The sequence below is a fragment of the Mus pahari genome, chromosome 22 (genome assembly GCF_900095145.1).
Source record: "Mus pahari chromosome 22, PAHARI_EIJ_v1.1, whole genome shotgun sequence".
Taxonomy (NCBI): Eukaryota; Metazoa; Chordata; class Mammalia; order Rodentia; family Muridae; genus Mus; species Mus pahari.
The window spans coordinates 5,678,011-5,684,855 of record NC_034611.1 but is presented as its reverse complement, the minus strand read 5'-3'; the positions used below and the strand labels follow the sequence as shown (position 1 = coordinate 5,684,855).

Below are 6,845 nucleotides of genomic sequence, written 5' to 3'. Positions count from 1 at the left end.
AAGAAGAAGAAGAAGAAGAAGAAGAAGAAGAAGAAGAAGAAGAAAAAGAAAGAAAGAAAGAAAGAAAGAAAGAAAGAAAGAAAGAAAGAAAGAAAGAAAGAAAGAAAGAAAGAAAACAGTAGGGATGAGATTTTACCCGTGGACAATGAGACAGCCCCAACAACAAACAAAAATTATAAGCACAGAAACAATTCCATAATACAACTTCTTTAAAATTTCTCCCAAAAATGACTTAAGAGGAGACAGAAAACATAAGAAAGTTGTTCCTTGAAATTTCACAGATGTCCTTTACTTAAGACAAAAGAAGAAATGGTGGTATATGTACGTTCCTCAACAGAAAGGAAAGAACAGAATAAAGATGTATATATGAAATATTTTAACTGAAACAGAACTGAAAATGAGTGTGGTTGTTTGTATCTGTAGTACTGGCATATTCAGGAAAGTTACATGGTGGAATCCCTTCAACTCAGTAGATTGAGACCAAAGAAATAAGGCAGCAGGAAAGGAGCGAAGGCAGAAAAAAAAATACTGTGGGAGTAAAGGCAGGAAGCGGGTGTCAATCATACTAATCTCTGCTCCTATAAAGAAGTTAAAGCCTTTACCTGATAAAGGCTACGTCCATCCGATTTTATCTTGTGCTTTTTGTAATGTTATTTCCAAGAACATTTATATAAAACATTCCTCAGAAGGATAAAAGTCTAGATTTAATTCTTTCTGCCCCAATATTACTAAAGAAAATATGAAATGACTTTAGGGTTAAGAGATTCATAAATATGACATGAAAAGGAATTTAAGCTTCAGTTATTATCCTGCTGTGGGGAAGGTCTTTAGGGCTTTTGAACATGGACTTGATGGAAACTTAACTGCTCAACCTCATTGGTGACTGTGATATCAACCTAGATTTTAATGTAAAAAAATCATCTTTTCTCTGGCAGGATGAGTCTTTGAAGCAATTGCAGGTTGTGCATCAGCCATGGTTTTTACCAAGTGACACAGAAAGTGAAGGAATTGAAGCAGAGCAAGACAAACGTAAGTAGATTCCATGTTCCTTATCAAATGACTTTTAAACAACTCCACAATAGCATTGGCTCAGTGTTATCCTAATTGTCATAGAGAGGTTGATAAGCTAACTTTTGAAATATGAATAGTTTTTTCTTGATAACAACAGAGGAATGTCCAGCTAAAATATCCTATGAATTCTGCAGGATAACGTTAATGACGACTTGGTAGTATTTGGATATTTTAAACTATCAGAAAATTGGGTGATTGCTATATGAGGAATTATACTTATAAATTAAATTATTAATAAAATAGTCTTGAACAAGGAGCATGGAGTACAAACAAGAGAAATTTCTAAATCTGAAGTAATTACAAGCAACCTGGGACATGCATAGAAAAAACAGGCCCACACATATAAACCTGTTTTCCCCCTGGTCTGCCCATACATGCTTAAAGAGATATGAGCTCACATATTACTGTTGTTTTTGTTTGTTTGTTTGTTTGTTTGTTTTGCTTTGTTTGTTTGTTTGTTCGAGACAGGGTTTCTCTGTATAACCCTGGCTGTCCTGGAACTCACTCTGTAGACCAGACTGGCCTCGAACTCAGAAATCCACCTGCCTCTGACTCCCGAGTGCTGGGGTTACTGTTGTATTCAGTCATTTGCATTAAATTCTTTGGAAGCCTTTATAAAATTTGAATTAAAAACTGCAAACAACTGTTTGCAACTTTTATATAGTCAGGCTACATGCATGATTTTAGTTAGTTTAGCTATCAAATCAAACAAAGGTGCCTGAATTTGGCCAAACCAACATTCTTATAGAACGCCATTTACTAGCTGCATCTGTGTGTCTGTGCTAATGAACTAAACCCTGAATATAGCAAAATGATCTGTAATCCAGATGCAGGCTTATGTCCTTTCCTGAAACTCATGCTTATGACCAGCTTTAAGATGACTACATAGCCAAGCAATATAAAGGAGATAAAAATCCTCAGAAATTTCTTCAAGTTTCGACATTTAGTAAGTGTTGGGTTTTTGCATATAATTTTCCCAAACTTCTGACAATAAGAATTTTCTCTTCCTGATAAAGTGAAAATGAATACTTTCTTTGTCTTATTTAAAAACTTAACAAGACTCCACCAGGATGAGAAGTGTGACTCAGTATGAACCATTGACTAATTGAATGATAGGGAGTTTTTGGTGTTCTCCAGCTTGGTTAATAAGGAAAATTTACATTTAAAAAGTAGCAATAATATTATTATGAACATTGTACATAGCTACAATGCAATTGTAATCTTGGATACATGGTTTTGTTTGTGGATTTTACCGAGTTGTCATTCTGAAGTTGGAGTTCTGAAGCTCTGGCATCTTGTCTACTTGAATTCCATGTATGTGGTTTGTACAACAGCTGGTGACGCACAGCTCCATCACCTGCATCTACTTTCTCAGTGGAAGGAAATGAATGGCAAAAGTCTGTCTGAACTGAGCATCTTGCTCAGAGTTTACACTTTATATCCGGTGAACTTACAAATGTGCCAGGGACCAAGTTCATCTCCCCAGCAGGAACTACTGGGTTTTGATTGAGCATTTTATAAATAATGCCTAGGTACTGTTGTAATTAATTTCTCTCGGAACAAACCCAATATGAAAGGAATTTTCCAAAAAAAATCTCAGGATCTTTGCAGTGGGTGCACATTTCTAATGGCATTGCTTTAAAACAGGATTTCAATTCAAATAGTTTTTCTGTTTGCTTATTTATGTTTTTAAATAACACACCTGTGTGAAAGTTACTTTGGAACAACTGAAGGGAAATCTTTATATGTTTTGATTCTAAGCAAGCAGAGCACTTGGTTAGGGAGATTTCCTCTTTATTATCTTTTGCTAACAAACTCTAAGCTACAGTATAAACAAACTCATGTCAACAGTGCACTCACAGATTATAATCCAAAGACACTAAGTAAATTATCTCCAGATGTCTAGATCTACAGCAGTTCTTCAGAATGTTGAATCCCAAGCTCTGTGCATTGCCTAGGTTTCTATTATTTGCATTTTTAATAAATCCTTGGTGATTTAGATTTAATTTTTTTGCTTATCTTAAAAAAATAAGTGGTAAGTAAAAGTAAGTGCAAAGAATAGTTCAATGAATTAGAAGCTGTTGGTTTTAGCATTGCTTTCATATTGGTCCTTGCCTCTCTAAACATTTTCTTTTTTAGAGGTAGAAGTCAATTTTGCATGTAAGACATGACATAGAGGAAGAAAGAAGACTAATCTTGGGTGGAGTGGTTACAAACAGAAACAAGGGCAGGCCCTCCACATCGAAGTTTGTAAAGTCAAAGTTTAAATATCAGTCAGCATTCTTTAACTGTATCTTCCATTTTTTTAACGTGTTTGTGTGTGGATATTAAGTGATCTTAGTGTAGAATAAATAGTTCTATGAGCAGGGTTCACTTAGAATTCATGAAACCCTAAGTTCCATCTTTAACACCACAAACCTTTAAAGAACTAAAGGCAAATGCAGAAAAACAGAAAAAGTGTCCAAGCAAATCCCCAAAACAATGGATGTCCAAAATAAACAAATACCAGCTAGGCATGTGACTCACAGATGTCATGCCAGCACCCTAGAGGCTGCCAGAACAGGATCCTAAGTTTGTGGTCAGTCTGGGATACACAGCCAGAAACTGTCTCAGAACACAAACAAGGACCAGAACTGTAGAATGAAGCTAGCTATTCAATTATGCATTGAGATGTCAGAAGTGGCTCAAGGTTCTAGAAACACAGAGGGAGTCATTATTGAGGTTCTATGGTCTAAAAATCATAGAGACATACTGTATCCTTAGGGAGGCTCTACTGTACAAACACTAGCTCCTTAGGAGTTGCCACAATATGAATAACCTGTGTTCTACAGATCTGGAGAAAGCCAGGAAGTTTGTTCTCCATGAGCTTTAGTAGAAAATGCAGTTATCCATATGAAGACTAACATGCAAGACTCAACTAAAAGGGTTTAAAGGGGAACTCCCTATATTGTTTGGAACTTAAATTGCTGTAGAAATTAGCCTTTCTTACTAAAATTCACTGGACTCTATCCTAGGTAAATGTAAGAACTGCAATATTTATAAACCATAAAGATTTGAAAATCAACTCTTTGGAGATAAGTTCTTAGACAAGGTTTACAGATTTGGTGAAAAGTTACAGTAGCACAAGGGTTAGTCAGTGGGTGAAGAAAAGAGTAGAAATGGCCTCATCAGGATGCAAGGGAACAGGTCAACTATTTGAAGATACAAAAGAAGCATGCTAAAAGAAAGGCTGAGGATGTAAGAAAAGGTGGATAGTTAGAAAATATTTAGTATGATTTACACAGCAGTGATTTCTAATTATACCGCTGTGAAGTTGCTGCTAACGTATATGGTGATGGTCTACACTCTGTCTCCTGTAAGCAAACCACCAACACTGCTCTGCATTTGAGGCACTGCCATGCATTGTCTTCTGCGCTTTGTGCTTCCTGTGGAGAACTTAGATACTGGTCTCACTGGAGACCCTTTGTAGAAGGTGCATTGTGTTTCTCTAGCTACTTCCAGGATGGTCTTTTGACAAATTCTATAGAGATATGGACATCTTAGAGCTTCATGTTATCTAAATTATTGTTTCTTTAACAAGGTTGTTTGGTTGCTGTTTTATTATTGCTCATTCGCGAACTCTGCCCTTCTTATCTCTATGTCTCTTCTGGAGACTCCAAAACATACACACTCTTTCTAGTGATTCAAGAATCTCTAAGTTACTTTTACTTTGTCTTTTTTTTTTTTTTTTTTTTTTTAGTATTTTTGTTTCTCTGACTGAATAATCTCATGTAGTATTATGCTTATCTTTCTTATAACATATAATCTCAATTGACCTATCTTTAAACTCTTAATTCTTTTTATGTCTGCTCAGCTCTGCTATTGAGCCCCACTCCAATGAATATGCATTTCAACTTCAACTTTTTGTCTTGTTGTCTTTTATAATTCACATCTCTTTAATGACAGTTCATATATATCAAGACTTCTTTGTCATACTTTTCTGTAAACTTGATAACACTTTCATAATTGCACAGATAAATTTATAACAATTCATTAAGCCTTATTTTGTTTTCCTGTCTTATAGACTTCCCTGGGGATAGTTTCTATTATCTGCTTTATTTGTGGACCCAATTTTTTGTTTTGTGACATGTCACTTAACATTTTGCTATATAATTATTGGAATTGACTACTGAAGTTCTTTTCAGTGGCTTAGATAACAGTTGAACATATAGTAACATGAATCACTACTTAATTTCATGCCATGGTGAGATAAAGACCACAAGAGAGTAATAACTATATTTTATTCTACATACAGTTTACAAGCTTTTAGTCCACAGTTGCTTGCCCATACGTGCTCAGGAAAGAAATACATTGAGAAAATTACATAGAGCTACCGCACACTGTAACTCTTGGGGCAATGTTAGAATTTCAGCTTTTAATGTGAAGTAGAATGTGTTTGAGAGAACGGCTGTTCCCATCCTTGCAAACGGGAAGCAGAAAGCACACTAGGATTCAGAGAATGGATATAACCTTTGGTGGCCCATACCCAGTGAGCATCTTCTGCCAGCTAGGCCAGACCTCCAAAATTTTCTAGATACCCTTATGGAGGTAAAGAATTTTTAACATGAACAGTAATGAAACACACTACAAAGATTTATAAATGAAAGGACTTACATGTCAGAAAGAAGCAAAGACTATCACAATCAAAGTAATAAAAGAAAAGCAATAGAGATAACTACTGAGAGGTACTCTCTCAGGGAAAAATGCCAGAACTTTCTATCAAATAATAGTAGACTGGCTTTCTATATTAAATAAATTTTGGTAATAATTTGATCTCACATTTTTTGCTTTAAATTTTTCTATGCTCTTTAGAAAATATATCTTTTATACATAGTTTATAATATCTAAATCACATCAGACAATATACTCTATAAGTTTTGCATAGTAGACATATAATGATAGTAAACATTTTTAAATTAATCTTTAAATATTAGAAAAATAAAAGTACTTGCAGTCATTTATTTGTCAAAGGCAAGCAACTCCAATGTCAATTGCAAGTTTCTAGTACAATAATTAATATTGAGGACTATTTTTTCATTTATTTAATTTAAACTGATTTTATTAGATATTTTCTTCATTTACATTTCAAATGCTATCCCGAATGTCCCCTATACCCTCCCCCCCACCCTGCTCCCCTGCCCACCTCCACCCTCTCCCACTTCTTGGCCCTGGCATTCCCCTGTATGGGGCATATAAAGTTTGCAAGACCAAGGGGCATCTCTTTCCAATGATGACTGACTAGTCCATCTTCTGCTATATATGCAGCTAGAGACATGAGCTCTGGGGGTACTGAAGAGTTCATATTTTTGTTTCACCTATAGGGTTGCAGACCCCTTCAGTTCCTTGGGTAATTTCTCTAGCTCCTCCATTGGGGTCTCTGTATTCTATGCTATAGATGACTGTGGGCAACCACTTCTATATTTGCCAGGCATTGGCATAGCCTCACAGAGATAGCTATATCAGTGTCCTTTCAGGAAGATCTTGCTGGCATATGCAATAGTGTCTGCATTTGGTAGCTGATTATGGGATGGACACCTGGGTGGGGCAGTCTCTGGATGGTCCATCCTTCCATCTTAGCTCCAAACTTTGTCTCTGCCAGTTCTTTCATGGGTATGTTATTCCCTATTTTAGGGAGGAATGAAGTATCCATGTGTTTGTCTTCCTTATTCTTGATTTTCTTGTGATTTTGGACATTGTATCTTGGATATCCTAGGTTTCTGGGCTAATATCCACTT

General features: G+C 35.7%; 1 long non-coding RNA gene across 1 annotated transcript in view; it reads left to right on the top strand.

Moving 5' to 3' along the window:
• LOC115062928 overlaps nt 1-6,845 on the top strand; it is a 37,601-nt gene that overhangs the window by 11,629 nt on the left and 19,127 nt on the right. The window contains exon 2 of the long non-coding RNA XR_003842832.1: nt 936-1,029. This is a non-coding gene — a long non-coding RNA (uncharacterized LOC115062928). The remainder of the gene's footprint in view (nt 1-935; nt 1,030-6,845) is intronic.